Source organism: Hyla sarda, chromosome 7 (assembly GCF_029499605.1).
Source record: "Hyla sarda isolate aHylSar1 chromosome 7, aHylSar1.hap1, whole genome shotgun sequence".
Lineage (NCBI taxonomy): Eukaryota > Metazoa > Chordata > Amphibia > Anura > Hylidae > Hyla > Hyla sarda.
The window spans coordinates 213,273,238-213,295,893 of NC_079195.1; positions in this window are offsets into that span (position 1 = coordinate 213,273,238).

Below are 22,656 nucleotides of genomic sequence, written 5' to 3' on the forward strand. Positions count from 1 at the left end.
TTTTATTCATTTTTTTAATGGTATAAAAAGTGACCAAAATAAGCTTTTTTGGACTTTGGATTTTTTTTGCGCGCACGCCATTGACCGTGCGGTTTAATTAATGTTATATTTTTATAGTTCGGACATTTACGCACGCGGCGATACAACATATGTTTATTTTTTATTTTTTTACACTGTTTTATTTTTTTTATGGGAAAAGGGGGTTGATTCAAACTTTTATTAGGGGAGGGGTTCAATGACCTTTATTAACACTTTTTTTTTTACATTTTTTTTGCAGTGTTATAGGTCCCATAGGGACCTATAACACTGCACACACTGATCTCCTATGCTGATCACTGGCGTGTATTAACACGCCTGTTATCAGCATTATCGGTGCTTGACTGCTCCTGCCTGGATCTCAGGCACGGAGCAGTCATTCGTCGATCGGACACTGAGGAGGCAGGTAAGGGCCATCCTGGTGTCTGATCAGCTGTTCGGGACGCCGCAATTTCACCGCGGCGGTCCCGAACAGCCCGACTGAGCAGCCGGGTCACTTTCAGTTTCACTTTAGAAGCGGCGGTCAGCTTTGACCGCCGCTTCTAAAGGGTTAATACCGCACATCGCCGCGATCGGCGATCTGTGGAATTAGCCGTGGGTCCCGGCCGTTGATGAGTGCCGGGACCGACGCGATATGATGAAGGATTCATATCGCGGGAGCCGGCGCAGGACGTAAATATACGTCCTGCGTCGTTAAGGGGTTAAGGTCTGGAAGCATTCTTCCATTTTCCCTGCAGAACTATTTTTATTTTTAGACTTTTAGCAAATTTCAAGGTGATTCCCTATTGTTATCCTCTACTTCAGTGGTCCATACCCATTCCTCAAGGCCCACCAACATGCTTTTAAATGGGCTGTGTCAGATACAAAAACGTTTTATATGTTGTACATCTTGGCAAAACATTAACCTTTCTAATATACTTCATAAGAAAATTGTAATTCCTTTTTATATAAATCATGGCTTATAAATATAAACACCCCATAGTATCCAGAACACAATCCTGTCTGTTTGCAGCATCATCTTTGTTCACAGGCAAGGAGAAAGTCTAGTAAGTGAGGGTGGGACTTCACTCCTTTGTGCTCACTCCTGTCTTATCAGACTGCAGCATGAAAAAAGAGAGGAGAGGGTTACAGAACAGCCTGCAGTGATTGGATGAAGAGACCCCACTCTCATGGAGGAAGATGAGTCAATGCGAGTGAGGATGTGCCCCTTCAGAGCACAGTATGACAACAGAAAGTAGGTGTCTACTTGTGAGCAAGTGAGCAACAGAAAGTAGGTGTCTGTAAAAGAAATATAGATGTTAAACACATAACAATTATATATCCACGATCAGGATTAGGTACCATAACTTTTCTTATTTGGGGGTATGGGACAAGTATGATTTAAGGGGATAATCAGGTGGAAAACAAATGTTTTTTTTTTTTTTTTTTTTTTTTAAATCAACTGGTGCCAGAAAGTTAAATAGATTTGTAAATGATTTCTATTAAATATAGTCTAATTTTGTATTGCTCTCAGTGCACTCTATTGTTTTACCTATAATATATCTCTTTGACTTTTTAGACTAAGAGATACCTGTCATTTGAATGATATATATTTTTCTCTGTTGCCCTTTATTGAGCAGTATGAACAAAAATCACCTTGCGAAAAACATGAAAGTGTAATTATAATATAACAATGCAACATAAGTGCAATAGATAATAGTACAATATTCTGTATAATAGTGCAAAAAGAAAAAGGTGTTTTTACGGTTTCAGCAAATCAATGTTATTCTTTGTTTAATTCTTTTTTTTAAACTATTTTTCAATATCATGTTACCAGAAGTCATTCCATTCATAATTCCTGCATAATTCCTGATGATCCTGTGGATAAGGACTTTTCTCTAGGCCAATGTTTCCCTAGACAACCCATGATGTAAATGTACGTCATGTAGTGCAGGAGTGGCGCTTGATGTAGATATCCTGCTTTTACAGAAGCTGGCCCAATGATCAGCTGATTGGAACAAGTTTGTTGTCAAGTCTAGGGTTAGGGATCAGTGCAGACCTCATTGGTGGGACTCAACGGGGCAGTGATCCCTATACTTGCTAAGTACATGGGAAATCAGGGAAGTCACACAGGCCAGGTCAGCAACACATGGACAAATATACAACATTGGCAGACAAAAGGGTAAAACAAGGACATATCAGAGGGCCTAAACCTAATAGGGAGCATAGTACAGAATCAGAACCAGCAACTGAGTCAAGACAAGCAAGGCTTTAGGGTGGGTTCACACTGAGGAATTCAAGAGGAATTCACAACGAATAATTTCGGTCAGGAAATTGTTGCCTTCTGTCATTTTATCCATTCAAGCTGAATTTCCATGCTGAAATGAAGAGGAATGAAGGAGGAGGCTATTTAATTCTACTTTTTTTTAATTCCGCTTGAATTCCGCTCAAATTCCGCTTGAAAATTATGTTGGGCAGAATTTTTTTTTACCATTGACTTCCAGCAGATTACGCTTGAAGAATGAACATGTTTTTCAAGCGGAAAGGAATTCAACACCGGAATTCCACTAGCAGAATTTCCGCTGTCTGATTAGGACAGCGGAAAAAACATTAAAGTCAATGGGCAGAGGAGATATGCATTAATTTGGAACGGAAAATTCAAGAGGAATTACTTGAGTAAATTCCTCTTATCTGTCTTCAGAAACCCTCAGTGATCTTGGTTCATCACCAGGGAAAATCATGGCTGGAAGAATGATATACTGTTCATTTAAATTGCAGAATAACACAATGACTGGTTGCACCTTTGTGAGTCTTGGTGAGTGCCTCTCCACATCAATTTTTTTTATGTGGTTAATGAGACTTCCCACTTTGACATCTGTATGTCCTAAAGGGGTTGTCTTCATGAGATAATTCTGTTCCATTAAATTGTAGGGTTGGGTAGAGAAAAAAAAAAAAGAACAACAACAAAAAAACAACAACTGTCTTCAAAAAACAATGCCACACATATCCATAGGGTTTGTCAGGGATTGTAGGAGCTAAGATGTCTGATCGCCAGGTTCCTGCTGTTGGGACCCCCACATTCTCCCTGCTACCCGACGTACATATGCTGGCGGCAGGGGTTGTGACATTTCGGCAGCGCCCCTCGCCACATCACACCATGCCCCCTCAATGCAAGTGTCACGATTCGGCTTACAGGTTGTGGATCCGCTGTGTCAGCGAGGGATTGGCGTGGACCGTGCTAGTGGACCGGTTCTAAGAGGCTACTGGTATTCACCAGAGCCCGCCGCAAAGCGGGATGGTCTTGCTGCGGCAGTAGCAACCAGGTCGTATCCACTAGCAACGGCTCAACCTCGCTGACTGCTGAGAAGGCGTGGGACAGAAGGACTAGGCAGAGGCAAGGTCAGACGTAGCAGAAGGTCGGGGGCAGGCGGCAAGGTTCGTAGTCAGGATGGGTAGCAGAAGTTCAGGTACACAGGCTTTGGACACACTAAACGCTTTCACTGGCACAAGGCAACAAGATACGGCAAGGGAGTGCATGGGAGGAGATCAGATAAAGCCAGGGAGCAGGTGGAAGCCAATTAAGCTAATTGGGCCAGGCACCAATCATTGGTGCACTGGCCCTTTAAGTCTCAGAGAGCTGGCGCGCGCGCGCCCTAGAGAGCGGAGCCGCGCGCGCCAGCACATGACAGCAGGGGACCGGGACGGGTAAGTGACCTGGGATGCGATTCGCGAGCGGGCGCGTCCCGCTGTGCGAATCGCATCCCCGACGGCCATGACAGTGCAGCGCTCCCGGTCAGCGGGACTGACCGGGGCGCTGCAGGGAGAAAGACGCCGTGAGCGCTCCGGGGAGGAGCGGGGACCCGGAGCGCTAGGCGTAACAGTACCCCCCCCCCTTAGGTCTCCCCTTTTTTTTGTCCGGTGACTGCCTCCCCTGGGATGAGGACACCGGGAAAGAATGGAGGGTTTCCTCAACGGCAGGCAGTACAGCAGGAGTTGGAATGGGGAGGGAGGGCAGAGGGTGAAGCTTGGCACGGGGCAGGGAGACACAAGGACGGGAGCCATGGGGAGGCACAGAGGCTTGCCTGACGGGACTGGGAGGGGGGGAGAGGCACTTCCTGTGGCAGGCAGAGTCCCAGTTCTTGATCTCCCCGGTGGTCCAATCAAGGGTGGGAGAATGAAGCCGGAGCCATGGCAGACCGAGGAGGACCTCAGAGGTACAGCCGGGGAGAACGAAGAGCTCAATCCTCTCGAGGTGGGGTCCAATAGACATCAGGAGGGGTTCTGTGCGGTAACGCACGGTGCAGTCCAATCTGGCTCCGTTGACCGCGAAAATGTAGAGCGGCTTGACGAGACGGGTCACCGGGATGCGGAATTTATTAACAAACGACTCCAAAATAAAATTTCCAGAGGCACCGGAGTCCAAGCAGGCCACGGCTGAGAGGGAGGAGTTGGCTGAAGGAGAAATCCGCACGGGCACCGTGAGACGTGGAGGAGCAGACTTGGAACCAAGAGACGCCACACCGACGTGAGCTGGGTGCGTGCGTGCGTTTCCCAGACGTGGAGGACGGATAGGGCAATCCACCAAGAAATGCTCGGTACTGGCACAGTAAAGACAGAGATTTTCTTCCCTACGGCGATTCCTCTCTTCCTGGGTCAGGCGAGACCTATCCACTTGCATGGCCTCCTCGGCGGGAGGCCCAGGCGTAGATTGCAACGGATACTGTGGGAGAGGTGCCCAGAGATCTAAGTCTTTTTCCTGGCGGAGCTCTTGGTGTCGCTCAGAAAAACGCATGTCAATGCGGGTAGCCAAATGGATGAGTTCTTGCAGGTTGGCAGGAATCTCTCGTGCGGCCAGCACATCCTTGATGCGACTGGATAGGCCTTTTTTAAAGGTCGCGCAGAGAGACTCGTTATTCCATGATAACTCGGAAGCAAGAGTACGAAATTGGATGGCGTACTCGCCCACTGAAGAATTACCCTGGACCAGGTTCAACAGGGCAGTCTCGGCAGAAGAAGCTCGGGCAGGCTCCTCGAAGACACTCCGGACTTCAGCGAAGAAGGCCTGGACTGTGGCTGTGGCAGGATCATTGCGGTCCCAGAGCGGTGTGGCCCAAGACAAGGCCTTTCCTGAAAGAAGGCTTACTACAAACGCCACCTTAGACCGTTCTGTAGGAAACAAGTCCGACAACATCTCCATATGCAGGGAACACTGAGACAAAAATCCACGGCAGAGTTTAGAGTCCCCATCAAATTTGTCCGGCAGGGACAAGCGGAGGCTAGGAGCGGCCACTCGCTGCGGAGGAGATGCAGGAGCTGGCGGAGGAGATGGTTGCTGCTGTAGCAGAGGCAGAAGTTGCTGTAACGTGGCGGTCAACTGCGACAGCTGCTGTCCTTGTTGGGCAATTTGCTGCGATTGCTGAGCGACCACCGTGGTAAGGTCAGCGAGACTTGGCAGCGGCACCTCAGCGGGATCCATGGCCGGATCTACTGTCACGATTCGGCTTACGGGTTGTGGATCCGCTGTGTCAGCGAGGGATTGGCGTGGACCGTGCTAGTGGACCGGTTCTAAGAGGCTACTGGTATTCACCAGAGCCCGCCGCAAAGCGGGATGGTCTTGCTGCGGCAGTAGCAACCAGGTCGTATCCACTAGCAACGGCTCAACCTCGCTGACTGCTGAGAAGGCGTGGGACAGAAGGACTAGGCAGAGGCAAGGTCAGACGTAGCAGAAGGTCGGGGGCAGGCGGCAAGGTTCGTAGTCAGGATGGGTAGCAGAAGTTCAGGTACACAGGCTTTGGACACACTAAACGCTTTCACTGGCACAAGGCAACAAGATCCGGCAAGGGAGTGCATGGGAGGAGATCAGATATAGCCAGGGAGCAGGTGGAAGTCAATTAAGCTAATTGGGCCAGGCACCAATCATTGGTGCACTGGCCCTTTAAGTCTCAGAGAGCTGGCGCGCGCGCGCCCTAGAGAGCGGAGCCGCGCGCGCCAGCACATGACAGCAGGGGACCGGGACGGGTAAGTGACCTGGGATGCGATTCGCGAGCGGGCGCGTCCCGCTGTGCGAATCGCATCCCCGACGGCCATGACAGTGCAGCGCTCCCGGTCAGCGGGACTGACCGGGGCGCTGCAGGGAGAAAGACGCCGTGAGCGCTCCGGGGAGGAGCGGGGACCCGGAGCGCTAGGCGTAACAGCAAGTCTATTGGAGGGGGCGTGGTGGCCATCATGCCACCTCCCATAGGCTTGCATTGAGAGGGCGTGGGTGACATCATGAAGGGCGTGGCTATGATGTCATGACCCTTGCCGCCTGCTCCAAGCATTCAGAACAAAATGTTCCAAACACTAGGACAGCGGAGTACCCCTTTAATCGCACACAGGTGTGGTGAAATTTTTGCACCCCCCCATTGGTGCCAAACCCACTGAAAACCATTTGACAGGTCTGCATCTTTGTACAATGATTATTATTGATGTTAATGACCTTCCCTTCCCATGTCCCTTTCTGAAAAATGTTAATCCTCTACGAAGCCTATAGTTATACCGCATATGAGTTCTCAACAGCAAAAGAAGTAACATACGAACATGACCGCAGCAGCCTCCATAATAGCAAAAATAAAACCCAGTCCATTTGTTTTAAAACCTGCGCCACTTAAATAACAGAACTTTAATTCCCGCAATTAATATTGACTTTTTGTTTGGAAATTAATGTGCTTGCAAGACTTAATGACACAGAAGGAATAATCTTTCCGAAGAATATGTCTATTACCCACACCAAGAGCAACAAATTCACAGTCTGTGCTTTAAAAGACACATAAAACACATCTCAGCGGTTTTCGATAAGTACAGTGCCGCACAAGAGCGCCGGCAGGCATACTTCTATTATGTCCCGCGTATATGACAGAAACTGTTAGTCCCTGCGCACTCCTGAGGAAGTCGAAGGATTTGATCAATCAGCATTTTAGCATTTGCATGCGAGCCTCGATGCTCAGTAATTATATGGAGTTCTGGTGCTTACATTAATTAAAGCTGATTTCGCCACGGCTGTAAAATGGTCATCCCCATCGTAAGCGTCCTATAAAGTCATCACCCTATATTCAAAGTGACATTTTATTTCCCAAGCATTTTCCAGCTACGCTAATATATGGCTACTGTAAATGAGAGAAGATTCGCACAAGGCGACTGATTTCCTCCCGCTCTTCCTTTTGTCCCGCGTTGCAGTTTTGTTTAAAAATAACAGGATCGGTCATTTGCATGGTGGCTGCTTTGTAATTATCTCAAACAACAATGAAAACAAATTAGAACCTATTGTCAAATGGAAATTTGCCCGCGCCTGATTAGAGGTCACAGGAAGACGAAAACTTTGGGGAAAAACATAGTTATTTGAGCAAACAATTAGCATTTAGTAATTGGTGGCGAAGACTTCACTTAATTTGTTTTAGCATTTTTTCGAGGAGTCGTTCGGAGCCTATTGTAAAACATATTAAGTGGGGTCTGTGACTTTTTTAAATTTTTTTATTTTTTTTGGGGTGTTGCATTTAGCACAAAGATTTGTCTTGTTCGAAAGGTCAGAAAGCGGGCTGGGAGGGAGGCCCATAAAAACTTTATGGGCCGGGGCTCTACTTGTTCATTGATGACTGTGGTGGTGTGAAGAAATAAACCTAGAAGAGATGTAAAAGAAAGTGCTATTTCATAAGAGTTTCCAGAATGTTCCAGGTTATGTTTAGCTGTTAGGGTCTTGAGTCATTCTCTCTCTGGCCCGCTTGTTAGAAATTCTGTTTAAATATTTTAGTTATATCTGTTTCTGGTAGAGCTTTACATGTACTGAATTTTCATATCTTGTTTTTGGAAGAATGAAATAAGTAAATACCAGCACTATAGGGATAATGCTTATATCTTATTTTTGGAAGAAATTAACTTTAACCCCTTTGTGCATTTACATGTATGTATATAAAGTTGTGTGTCCAAATGTGCAGAAGGTAGGATAGGTAAGCTCAATTGCCCCCAAAGGATTATCTGCTGTGTTATGATTTATTCATGTTTTATTCTGTACTACTGCTACTACTACTTCTACTACTACTAATATTAATAATACTACTGCTACTACTAACCCTATTACTGCTGCAAACACTACTACTGCTACCATTAGGGCCACAATCAGGGGGGTAAAGCCAGTACCCCAGTTAGGGGCCTGGACCCCAAATCAAGTTTGGCTTTCCAGAAGTCCAGCGGATCTTCAAGGTGTGTTGGCATGATCATGTCAAGGTATGCCACCACCTGCTGGTTCAGGTCCTGCTCCAGGTCTACCTGCTGCTGATGAGTTGCTTTACTATGCGGGTGAAGAAAGGTACTCATCAGCAATTGTAGACTCAGGCTGCTGCTGATGGAGCTGGTACTGCTCCTGCCACCCCTCCCCTCCCCAGCAGCCATGGCAGTGGAAAGTGAGCGCAGAGGACCCCCCGAGTCAGACCTGCAAGAGGATGAATGATGGCACAGATAGGCATTGGCCAACTGACTATGTAGGATGTCTCTGTAGTAGGTCAGTTTGTCCTCCCTCTTAGTGGGTGTAAAAAAGGCCCCCATTTTGTGCCGGTAGTGAGGGTCCAATAAGGTGGAGAGCTAGAAGTCATTCCGCTGCCGAATGGTGACAATTCGGCGGTCACTAAGCAAGCAAGTGAGCATGCATCGTGTCATTTCTGCAAGTGACTCGGAGGGACTCTCTGCCTCCGTCTCCACTGCCACGGTGTGTCTGGGTCCTCTGTCTCAACTTCCTCATAACCCTCTAGCTCCTCTGGCTGCTCCTGCTCCTCCTTTCCTGTCAGATGACTAGAAAAAGTGCCCATTTCGGGAAACCTAAACTGTGCTCCACTGTGCCCCTCCCCCTCCTCCTTCAGATCACCCCACACAGGGCTCATGTGGCCCTGAGATGTAGGCGCCACGTCTCCAGTGCCCTGATCAGCCATCATTTCCAACATGTGTTGTAGTAGATGAAGCAGTGGAATGACGTCGTTCATCCCTTAATCCTGGCGACTGACTAATAATGTGGCTTCCTCAAAGGGCATGAGTAAACAGCAGGTGCCACATATGAGCTGCCATTGGTTTACATTGAAGTTACACAGGGGAGTCCCCCTTTCCGCTTGGATCATCAAGAAATCGGTGATGGCTTTTCTTTGTTCGTATTATAGTCGGTCCAACTTATTGAGGGTGGAATTCCAATGTGTGGAAACGTCGCAAATCAGATTATGTTGGGGGATACCGTTCTGACGCTGCAGCTCAAGAAGGGTGTGCTTTGAGGTGTATGAGTGGTTGAAGTGCATGCAAAGTTTCCTTCCCATTGTTAGGATGTCTTGCAGATGGGGGGAACACTTCAGGAACCGCTTGACAACCAGATTGAACACGTGTGCCATGCAGGGTGCATGGCTCAGGCTTCCTTGTCGCAGCGCAGACAAGATGTTCTTCCCGTTGTCGGTCACCATAGTTCCCATTTTCAGTTTTCATGGAGTAAGTCATAATTCGATTTCTTGATGAATGACTTTTAGCAGTTCCTCACTTGTACGACTCCATTCGCCAGGAGAAACTATGTGAAGAACAGTATGACACCGCCGTGCCCTGCACACATGATATGCTGGAAGGGCACTGAGATTTGTATGTGCAGTGGAGGCTGAGGACACGGTGGAGGATGAGGAGGTGGAGTCGCACATTGTCACAGGACCAACGGCCTGAGAGTGTGGAGGCGGAAGCGACAGGCTCAAGGACTGGCCCACCTTCTGTTCCACAAAATTGTGCAGAGCTGGTACTGCCTTTTTCGCAAAGAAATGATCGCTTGGGACTCTCCACCTCGGCTCGGCACAGGCCATCAGTTCTCTGAAAGGTGCAGAGTCCACCACTTGAAAAGGGAGGGACTGCAGCACCAGCAACTTGGACAGGAGCACATTCAGCTTCTGTGCCGTTGAGTGGGCGCATATTGTTGTCTCTTGGACATGGCTTCGCCGATGGATTGCTGGCAGAATTACTGACTCCAAGTAGGAGCAGGAGCATCTGGAGCGACATAAGATGGGTATGACACACAGCTCCCTTTGGCTGAGGCGGTGGAGCCTTGTCTGGCTTAAACCGGGAGCGGTGTGCCACTGGGTGATGCAGCAGGCTGGAGCACCACATCGGGGCCATGGTTCTCCCAGGCCATTTTATGGTGACGCTGCATATGTTGACTCAGGGCCGTGGGCTAATATTAGGACCCTGGCCAAGCTTCACCTTCTGCCGACACATCTTGCATGTGGCCATGTTAACCTCCTCCGTATGCTGGATGAAAAACTGCCACAACGCTGAGTGGCTGATTTTCCCACCAACAGTCTGCACTGATTGACTGCTACTGCCACCGACTTCAGGAACCCCGGTTCCACTACCTCCTGGGAAGGTAGGCTGCCGCAAAGCAGGTGATCTACCCCGGGCATGTTTGGCTCCAGACTTTCCACTTTTGCCACCATGCTGACTGCCAACCATGTAACCACCTTGCAGGCTCAGCTGCTGTCTCACGGGCAACCTGCAACCTTCTTCTCTTGTTGATGATGAAGCCCTTCTGCACTCGGCTCCCAAGTGTGATCGGCTTCTTCATCATCAATGTATGTGGATGAGTATGTGATGTGTCTGCATGTCACTGATGTCCTCCTCAGGTTCCTCAACAGTGTCTGCTTCAGGAGCCTGAAGGCTCACAACACCACCTCCCACACACCTCTCCTCATCACTACTTGCCCGTCTAGCGGAGGAAGCAGTGGATGTCTCCTCCACTTCTTGGCTGGGCAGTAGCTGCTGACTGTCCTCTAGTAGATCGTCGTCACTAAATAGCGGAGCTGAACCCACAGCATAAGATAGTTCTGAGGGGGAGGGAACAGCATAGGACAGAGGCAATGGGAGGACAGGGGCTGCTCCCGGGCCATTCCAACTGAGGGTTGTGTCTGAGGAACCCACCGACTGTTGACTGGGGGTGTTAGATGTCACTTGTGATGAAGTGGATGACCATGTAAACCAACTGATGACGGCAGATGGGTTCCTGGTCGAGACACGACTGCCAGCTGATACCAGGAGCTTAGGCCTCTCGCTATGACTCCTGCTGCCACTCACTCCTAGTTTGCTGTGACCTCTGCCTGCGCCTAGTGAATTTAGGTCTCTGCCACTCCTCTGTGCACATCCTGGCACGTTCTCTTCCTGACATACAGGTGTGGTGGCAGGTGTCTACTTTTGGCTGGCCTTTCACAGTAACTAGGCCCTTAGGACTTTCACAGGAACTAAATGGTAGACCACTTAGATGTATGTACTTGTGGGGGGGAATACAATGCGCTCCAGTACACTTAAAACAGCATTTGTCTACAACACCAGCAGGTGTGTACTTTTGGCTGGCCTTTCACAGTAACAAGGCCCTAAGGACTATAACAGGAACAAAATGGTACACCACTTAGATGTACATACGTGATATGCACATATGAGGGGAATACAATGCGCTCCAGTACGCTTAAAACAGTATTTGTTTAAAACACCAGCAGGTGTGTACTTTTGGCTGGCCTTTCACAGTAACTAGGCCCTAAGGACTATAACAGGAACAATATGGTACACTACCTAGATGTACGTACGTGTTATGCACTTATGAGGGGAGTACAATGTGCTTCAGTATGCTTAAAACAGTATTTGTCTACAACACCAGCAGGTGTGTACTTTTGGCTTGCCTTTAACAGTAACTAGGCCCTTAAGACTTTTACAATGCACTCTGCTACTCAATCAGTATTAGGCACTAATAGCAGGTGATTGTGGCTGCTATAAGTATCTCTCTCAGTCTCTCTCTCTTCCCTATCAGTGCTTCTAGACTGGTTTTTGGCTTGAGGTGAATGGCTGCTGTAAAAATGCTTTTCTGTGCAACACACTGCTCTCTGTCCCTCTCTGCAATAGAACACTACTGTCTGTCCCTCTCTCTCTCTCTCTCTGTAATAGAATGCTGATGTGAGTGGCCGCAAGATGGCTGACGCTTATATAGGGCTGTGACATCCCAAGGGTGGCTGGCTGCTGATAGTCTGCATGTGATTCAGGGTTATCCCGCCTACCCTTGTTCCAGCATTTCTTGCCCCATGTCCTGACATGTGGAGCCGCCATCTTAGATGCCATGAAGCCTGGACCACACTAAATGGAGTTTATTGAAGTGATTTGTGCGATCGAATTGCTGCGATATTCGCATTTGTTGCGAAGTGAACTTTTCCTGGAATTCGTAATGAATTCGGATTCGTCAGATTCCATTCGCTCATCGCTACCTACTACTACTACTAATACTACATCTTCTACTACTACTACCAGTACTACGCCTATACACCGTACATCTCCTGCCTTGTCCATCATGCTCCATACTGTACTGTTGCTGCTGGGAACCCTACTGTGCACAGAATAACCATAAAAAAATGGTAAACTAGGAGACCTCATACACAACATTTTAAAGCATATGGGACACTTTTGATAAGGACCTAATTCATTCAAACCAAATTTCTTCTAATGGTCAATTCTAACAAATCCAACCAAAAATAAATTCCTGTAAATTCTCTTAGTTCTAATAGACAGGCATCTATTTGAACATATCTTTCAGATATCTTTACTACACATCTCTGGAGGGCTTTGCTAGACTTACTGTATATGGATAGCCCGCAGTCTAACAAAGTCCCAGAGGACTGTCCAGTATACCAGTTTATGTATTTATTCAGTATCTCTATAACGTGCTTACATGTTATCATTTTATCCATGTTGTAAAAAAAATGACTTGACCTTTTTGAATGTTCAATGAAGTGACTACAGAGGGTACAAAGGCTACAATAAGGCATTATGTTAACAATGATGTAATATGTTGATATATTGGAGCTGACCCTAGCCCCTAGCACTGATACCAGATCTGCGTGTATAGTTACATACAAGGTCCATGTGTTACAGAACAGTAACATTTAGCATATCAACCTTATAACTATAACATATAAGTCAAATACAGTAACTCAATAAATCATCCTGACCTTAGTCTTTCACTATTCCACATTATATTGAAGCATTAAACCAGTACAGTGCAGGTTACCGTTTGCTGACCCAATGGTAATATCTACTCTCTAGGGACTCAGAGCTGTAATATACAGTTTATTATGGGATCTGTCCCGTATAAATCATAAGAAAGAATAACACAAGAGTAAAGAATTCCGATTTCCTTCAGCCTCCCTGCAGATACGGACTCTGTTACTATAATTTATGCTTGTTGCTCTATATAGAGCCCAGAACAGAAGCCGTATCCCCTGCAGAGTCCAGCTGGTCGCTGTGGGTCTCTTCTGACGCACCATTTATTATCAGTCCAAAAGATAAAGCATTTCAGTGACTAGAAACGTCTTCAAAGGATGTGTGTACCTTAGAACAAACGCTGAAATTCTTCTGGAATAAAAAGCTACAGAACTTTGCAAACATTCTTGATAAGACAATTGTCTGCTCTTTTGCGACCACCGATTCCATGACAATCTATGCGTCTCCATGGTTTCAGACTACAAACAGATCCCGTAGTCGCCCTCTCTCAGTTTTTTTTTCTAGCTGAACAACAGATAATAACATTGTAGATGGATGGAAGAGGGTAACACATGACTGAAGGATCAGACTATGCACAACAGAGAAGACTTCTACCTGCCTTAAACCGCACCTGTCATATCACAGAAAAATAAATATGTTACTAACTTGGTCATGCAGAGGCTTTACTTTTCCTTTTTATATGTCTAGCTTCTGTATTTGGCTCAAAAATCCCTCTGTTGTGCTGCTCACTCAATCTGACATCCACTGCTCTGGAAGGGGTGTGTCTAAGGCAAGCACTGAGCCCGCCCTCGTTCACCATGCATTCACTTCCTCCCTGAGTCTGCTGTGCTGTGCTGGGTCTCTTCATCCACTTGCTGCAGGCTGTTCTGTAACACACCTCCTCTCAGTTTCATGCTGCAGTCTGATAAAACAGGAGTGAACACTAAGGAGTCCTAGCTCTGCCACCACTTACTGGATTTTGTCCCAGCCTTTGCTTTAGCTGAGACAAAGATGATGCAGCAGCTCGACATAATTATGCTATGGATAGTATAGAGACCCCTATAGGTCTTTTTTATAAGCCATAATTTTATAAAAAGGAGATAACATTTTTTTTTTTTATAAAATGTATAATATAATATAATATTTTATATAATGTAGATAATACCATCATATGTATATTTGTCATATACATTGGTTAAAATATGTGTATATTTTTGTCCCTACAGGAATTGTTTGTGTGTCTCTGTGAGGAGTCCAAATACAGGAAGTCTCGGTGGACAAGCAGGGCTCTGTACACTGAGGACAAACAGGGCTCTGTACACTGAGGACAAGCAGGGCTCTGTACACTGAGGACAAGCAGGGCTCTGTACACTGAGGACAAGCAGGGTTTTATGCACTGAGGACAAGCAGTGCTCTGTGCACTGAGGACAAGCAGGGCTCTGTACACTGAGGACAAGCAGGGCTCTGTACACTGAGGACAAGCAGGGCTCTGTGCACTTAGGACAAGCAGGGCTCTGTACACTGAGGACAAGCAGGGCTCTGTACACTGAGGACAAGCAGGGCTCTGTACACTAAGGACAAGCGGGGCTCTGTACACTGAGGACAAGCGGGGCTCTGTACACTGAGGACAAGCAGGACTCTGTACACTGAGGACAAGCAGGACTCTGTACACTGAGGACAAGCAGAGCTCTGTACACTGAGGACAAGCATGGCTCTGTACACTGAGGACAAGCCGGACTCTGTACACTGAGGACAAGCAGAGCTCTGTACACCGAGGACAAGCAGGGCTCTGTACACTGAGGACAAGCAGGGCTCCCTACACTAAAGACAAGCAGGGCTCTGTAAACTGAGGACAAACAGGGCTCTGTATATTGGGGACAAACAGGGCTCTGTACACTGAGGACAAGCAGGGCTCTGTACACTGAGGACAAGCATGGCTCTGTACACTGAGGACAAGCAGGACTCTGTACACTGAGGACAAGCAGAGCTCTGTACACTGAGGACAAGCAGGGCTCTGTACACTGAAGACAAGCAGGGCTCTGTACACTGAGGACAAGCAGGGCTCTGTGCACTGAGGACAAGCAGGGCTCCCTACACTAAGGACAAGCAAGGCTCTGTAAACTGAGGACAAACAGGGCTCTGTATATTGGGGACAAGCAGGGCTCTGTACACTGAGGACAAGCAGGGCTCTGTACACTGATGACAAGTAGGGCTCTGTACACTAAGGGCAAACAGGGCTCTGTACACTGAGGACAAGCAGGGCTCTGTACACTGAGGACCAGCAGGGCTCTGTACATTGAGGACCAGCAGGGCTCTGTACACTGAGGACAAGCAGGGCTCTGTACACTGAGGACCAGCAGGACTGTGTGCGCTGAGGTTCTATGACACACTCCCGGCTCACACAGCAGGCTGATTGACAAGCCAGGAGCCATCACAGAGCCCTGCTTGTCCTGCCCACACTTCCGGTATTTGGTCTCTTCATTCATTCTTTTTTCACCCGAAATAAAGAAATGTTTTAATTAATGTATATTAGAAATGCACATAACGCTATTATTTACATTCCATCAACATTTTTTTTGTTAACAACAGGTATACGTTAATGTTTTCCCAAGACGTACAACATATAAAGAGCTCCTTATTATGACAGTGCCCATTTAAAAACCAGGCAGGTGCAAGATGCTTCAATTCCATCACATTTGCTTGTCTTAGTAGATATCTGTGATTAATAAAAAAAAAAAGTAATAATAATACAGATTATTAGTATTATTAATACTAGTAATAATAATAAAAAAAAATTAAAAAAATCATGTCTTATCAATGAATCATGTTGAAGAATTCTTTTTTTACAGTTCACTACGAAGACATTGTATATTTTTGTTACAAGAAAACAAAAAAAAAAGCCTCAAGCGCTTTGCCGAGTTGCCTGGAATTATTATAGTTTATAGTTTATCGTCAGGATGATCAATATTAAAATTTAAGATAAAAGTAAGATAGTTTTGCTAATACACACTCGTGACAAATCACCTGTCATACGCGGCCATTTCCCAGAATGAGCATTTTCCTGGTCGCAGTTTTGTTTCATGTGAAGACGGCTTCAGTCAAAACAGAAATGTCAGCAGTTGCTCGCAGCGTCACATTAAGGAGCCATGTTCTGAAGGCAGAATGCCTCACAATCAAGGCTGTTAATTATAATTATATTTATACAAACGAGGCTGGCGAGGCTGAGAGCCCCTGAGGGATGTGAATTCCAAGATCCATATCTACCACATAATCCCCCGACCTGGACACGTGTCACCATGGGAAGTGGAGTCATAACTTGTACTTGATCATTCTTAGCAGCTGGTGAAATAATGATTTTCAGAACGCAGAACGCACTTGAATAGGATTTGTTAAACATCTCACCCAGCGACACTTAGAATGGATCTAAAAATGTTTACTACCCCCCACGGAGAGTTAGAAAAGAAAACGGTAACAATTTGTTCAACTTTTATCAGCATTTTGTTTTTGTTTTATTCTAAGTCTAAATGGTTCCGAAATTCTGTGTTGACTGTTTTTGTTTAAAGGGGTACTCCGGCGCTAAGACATCTTATCCCCTATCCAAAGGATAGGGCATAAAATGCCTGATCGCGGGGGTCCCGCCGCTAGGGACCCCCGTGATCTTCCACGCCGCACCTCGGTGCGGCGTGGAAGATCACGGGGGTCCCCAGCGGCGGGACCCCCGCAATCAGGCATCTTATCCCCTATCCTTTGGATAGGGGATAAGATGTCTTAGCGCCGAAATACCCCTTTAATAATATATTTATGGACAGCAGGGAAACTTCACTTTGATATTAAAATGCTCCAAACTGCACTTGAATATTAAAAATGCTCCAAATCTCGTGCTTCCCATTACACAGCCAAATGATCAAAATTCTACTTGCCTTTAGCTGCCACTAGGGGAAGGTTAACCCCTTAAGGACACAATGTTTTTCCGTTTTTGCATTTTCATTTTTTCCTCATCACCTTCTAAAAATCATAACGCTTTCAATTTTGCACCTAAAATTCCATATTATGGCTTTTTTTTTGCGCCACCTTTTCTACTTTGCAGTGACATTAGTCATTTTACTTAATTACCGTATATACTCGAGTATAAGCCGAGTTTTTCAGCACGATTTTTCGTGCTGAAAACACCCCCTCGGCTTATACTCGAGTGAACTCTCCACCCGCAGTGGTCTTCAACCTGCGGACCTCCAGAGGTTTCAAAACTACAACTCCCAGCAAGCCCGGGCAGCCATTGGCTGTCCGGGCTTGCTGGGAGTTGTAGTTTTGAAACCTCCGGAGGTCCGCAGGTTGAAGACCACTGCGGCCTTCGACATCATCCAGCCCCCTCTCACCCCCCTTTAGTTCTGTACAGTACTCACCTTCGCTCGGCGCTGGTCCGGTGCTGCAGGACTGTCCGGAGAGGAGGTGGTCCGGTGGGATAGTGGTTCCGGGCTGCTATCTTCGCCGGGGAGGCTCTTCTAAGCTCTTCGGGCGCCCCCGGTGAAGATAGCAGCCCGGAACCACTATCCCACCGGACCACCTCCTCTCCGGACAGTCCTGCAGCACCGGACCAGCGCTGAGCGGAGGTGAGTACTGTACAGAACTAAAGGGGGGTGAGAGGGGGCTGGATGATGTCGAAGGCCGCAGTGGTCTTCAACCTACGGACCTCCGGAGGTTTCAAAACTACAACTCCCAGCAAGCCCGGACAGCCGATGGCTGCCCGGGCTTGCTGGGAGTTGTAGTTTTGAAACCTCTGGAGGTCCGCAGGTTGAAGACCACTGAGGGCGGATGATAAGAAGAGGATGATGAAGGGGGGGTGTGGGATGATGACAAGAGGATGATGAAGGGAGGGTGTGGGATGATGACAAGGGGATGATGAAGGGGGGATGTGTGGGATGATGACAAGGGGATAATGAAGGGGGGTGGGGATGATGACAAGGGGATGATGAAGGGGGGATGTGTGGGATGATGACAAGGGGATGATGACACGTGATGATGATAAGGGTCTGGATGATGACAGGCGGTGATGATGATGAGGATGTTAATGACGGGTCTGGATGATGACAGGGGGGATGATGTATTTCCCACCCTAGGCTTATACTCGAGTCAATAACTTTTCCTGGGATTTTGGGTTGAAATTATGGGTCTCGGCTTATACTCGGGTCGGCTTATACTCGAGTATATACGGTATATATTTTTATCATTCGGACATTTCCGCATGCAGCGATACAACATATGTTTATTTTTATTTAAGCAGTTTTTTTCTTTCAAATGTGAAAAAGGGGGTGATTCAAACTTTTATTAGGGATGGTGTTAAATGATCTTGATTAACTTTTTTTTTACACTTTTTTTTTGCAGTGTTATAGACCCCCCTGCCCCCCCCTTAGTGGCTATTAAACTGCACACACTGATCTGCTACACAGATCATTGCCGTGCAGTGACACGGCAAAGATCAGTGTTATCAGCGGTCAATTGCGCAAGCCTGGATTTCAGGCTTGGAGCAATCAATAGCCGATCGGACGCGATGGAGGCTGGTAAGGGGACCTCCGCTCGCATTCTAGCTAATCAGGACATCGCGATTTCACCGCGCTGGTCCCGATCAGCCCGACTGAGCTGCCGGGAAGCTTTTACTTTCATGTTAGACGTGACAATCAACTTCGAACGCCACGTCTAAAGGGTTAATAGCATGCGGCACAACGATCGGTGCCGAACGTTATTAGCCCATGGTCCCGGCTTTCATTAGCCGCCGGGACCGGGCGCAGGACGTACAGGTACTCCCTGCGTCCTTAAGAGGTTGAAGGGGTACTCTGGTGGAAAACAATAAAAAAAATTTTTTAGATCAACTGGTTCCAGAAAGTTAAACAGATTTGTAAATGACTTCTATATAAAAAACGTAATCATTCCAGTACTTATCAGCTGCTGTATGTTTCAGAGGAAGTTGTGTAGTTCCTTCCTGTTTGACCACAGTGCTCTCTAATGACACCTATGTCCATGTCAGGAACCATCTGGACAGCTTTGATATGGGGATTTGCTCCTGCTCTGGACAGTCCCTGACATGGACAGAGGTGGCAGCAGAGAGCACTGTGGTCAGACAGAAAATAACTACTCAATTTCCTTTGGAGCATACATCAGCTGATAAGTAGTGGAAGGATTAAGGTTTTTATTTAGAAGTAATTTACAAATCTGTTTAACTTTCTGGAACAAGTTAATTTGAAAAAAATAGTTTCCACCCCTTTAAAGTCGGAGTACCCCTTCCTTAAGTCCTGGGGAAAAAAAGTGTGGTCTGGTCCTGCAGAACTCCTGCTAAGAGGAACAGTGTTCCTGCTGTGGAAAAAGTGAAGGAACTCTGTTCCCATGCGTTTCTGCCGCACTTGACCTCTTGGTTTTGCTAGCATCAAAAATTATATAGGATAGGGTATAACAAGATGATCTTAGTGGCTGAACCACCACAGATCAGCAGGTTATCCTCTATTGGAATGTTGATGTGGCGCAGCACATTAGTGGGCCGCAGCACATCTGTAGGTATGCCACAGCACTAACATCACTTACTCATACACTGCGCCTGTCTGCAGATCAGTTCTCTGTAAAAATGTAGATCCTCTCCCCCATTCTCCAGCAGACATGTGCTGCCTTGATGGCTGCTCCGTCCATAAGAGAAGGTGATAATACAATTCACATTGCCTCCTCCATGGAGCCTGCCTGAAAAAACACTGCCATATTTTATAGAATAACTTTTGATGTTAGAAATACCAGTTTAAGACCGTACTGTATACAGTTTTCACAGAACTACAAGTGACCCCCCATGTTCCCCATACTATGGCACATTGCCACAGTCAATAGGGGAACTTTTTTTTTACTGGTAGTTTGCATTGGAAGTTATCTCAACACTTACTAACATCCTGGAAAGTAGATATACTATAGATAGATGTCAGCTGGTCATAAGACATCAGGACTGGATAATAACAGTCATAACATCCCAGTACTCAGATATCCCCAGGACTTACAGTAGAACCAAATAATATATTATGCAGACAAAAAACAAACATATGAACTATGTATCAATGCAAACAGATAAATAATTGAGGAATTGAAGCTACAAAAGCTCACCCTAGCTAACTTTTGAAGCTTTCCCTATAACTATCCCTGAACAATGACTGTTACACCAGATACCACTGACTCTTTCTGTCCCTGAAAATATTCCTAATGAAAACCGTGATCTGCAAAACTGGCTGTAACACAAACAAAAAGAACAGGAGGACTCTAAAATCTAGGACCCAAGTGCGGAAAAGAGGTGTAGGCGTCAATACACATAATTCATTTTAATGGTAGAACTCCGGTGGACTCAACACCTTGTGCTGCCAAGCTGCCCAAGACAGTCCAAAGCCACAGGACAGCTACTGGTGCTGGGACACCATGAATACAACAGATCAAAATGGGAGAAAAAAAACAGCAACAACATGACTACACAGAAATGATCCATGAACCACCAGGATGGACTAAGAACAAGTCTAGGCTAGAACAAGGTGCGAGAGCCGGGGTACTGAACTGGCGGACCTTGGTCCAGATCCAGACCGCGGCCGCCAGTTATCCGGGCCGCCCACCGGACCTCCCCTCATTCATTTGTATCGGCGTCTTTAGACACAGATACAAATGAATAGCCACGACCGAACGCTGTGTCTCTGCCTGCCCGGCGCTTCTTTTGTGATGCAGGCTGCGTGATTAGCGCTGCCTGCATCATCTGCTCTGCCCAGGCCACCATTATTGCCACCGTTGCTTTATACAGCGGTGGCTTTTGGGAAGTAGCGGGGCGCGACGCAGCACAGCGTAACGCGCCATGTGCAGGCACGCCTGATGCTGGGAACAGACGTGGCTCGCACAGGCATGCACGCACGCCTGTTCTTAGCCCGGCCTGCATTGTCCATCAGGCGCTGAGTGAGGGGAAAAGTGAATGCCAGCCCGGTACACTGGTGTCCTGTCATAGTCGGCTGTGAGCGCTGCCGACCCTACATCCCCATTGTGGGGGCACAGCGGCATCATTCATTGTGGGGGCACAGCAATATCATTCATTGTGGGGGCACAGCGGCATCATTCATTGTGGGGGCACAGTTACATCATTCACTGTGGGGGCACAGCAACATCATTCATTATGGGGGCACAGCGGCAAAATTCATTGTGGGGGCACAGCGACATCATTCATTGTGGGGGCACAGCGACATCATTCATTGTGGGGGCACAGCGACATCATTCATTGTGGGGGCACAGCGACATCATTCATTGTGGGGGCACAGCGACATCATTCATTGTGGAGGCAAAGCGACATCATTCATTGTGGGGGCACAGTGACATCATTTATTGAGAGGGCACAGTGACATCATTCATTGTGGGGGCACAGTGACATCATCCATTGTGGGGGAACAGCGACATCATTCATTGTGGGGGCACAGCGACATCATTCATTGTGGGGGCACAGCGACATCTATCATTGTGCGGGCACAGCGGCATCATTCATTGTGGGGGTACAGCGGCATCATTTATTGAGAGGGCACAGCGGCATAATTCATTGTTTTATGGTACTATAAGTCGGTACAGGGCACAGTGTTTGTCAAAATTATATTTGGGGACATAGTGTGTGGCAGTAATATAACAGGGATATAGCATGTGGCAGTACTATACCAGGGGCATACCAAGTGGCAGAACTATAACAGGGGCATACCGTGCAGTAGAAATACACCAGGGATACAGCATGTGGCAGTAATATATTAGGGGCATAGTTTGTGGAAGCACTATACCAGGGGCATAGCATGTGGCAGTAATATATCCAGGGGCACAGCGTGCAGGCAGTAACATATAAAGGGGCACAGTGTGCAGACAGTAATATACCAGGGGCACAGCATGCGGCCAATATATGCAGGGGTATTGTATATGGCAGTATTATATTCAGGGGGTACAGTGTGTGTCAGTAATATATGTAGGAGTACAGAGTGTGGCAATAATATATTTAGGGGTATAGCATGTGGCAGTATTATATTCAGGGGTACAGTATTCTATTAAGAGGTACACAATGCGGCAGTATTTTATTTAGGGGTACAGTGCGGCAGTATTACATTCAGGGACAGTATTTTATTGTGTGTGGCAGTATTATTTTCATGGGTACAATATGCGGTAGTTTTATTTTCAGAGATACAGTCTGTGGCAGTATTATTTTCAGAGGTACAGTAGGCAGCAGTATTATTTTTAGTGGTACCGTATGCAGCAGTATTTTCAGAGATACAGTCTGTGGCAGTATTATTTTCAGTGGTACAGTAAGCAGCAGTATTATTTTCAGGGGTACAGTAGCAGCAGCATTGTTTTTAGGGGTACAGTATGCTGCAGTATTATCTTCAGAGGTACAGTAGGTAGCGGTATTATTTATAGGGGTACAGTATGCAGCATTATTCTTTTCAGGGTACAGTAGGCAGTGGTATTATTTTTAGGGGTATAGTGTGCAGCAGCATTCAGAAAATACAGGAAACAGTACATTTACATCCTCCAGAGTTCAGTCATTTCACCTATATTCTTCAT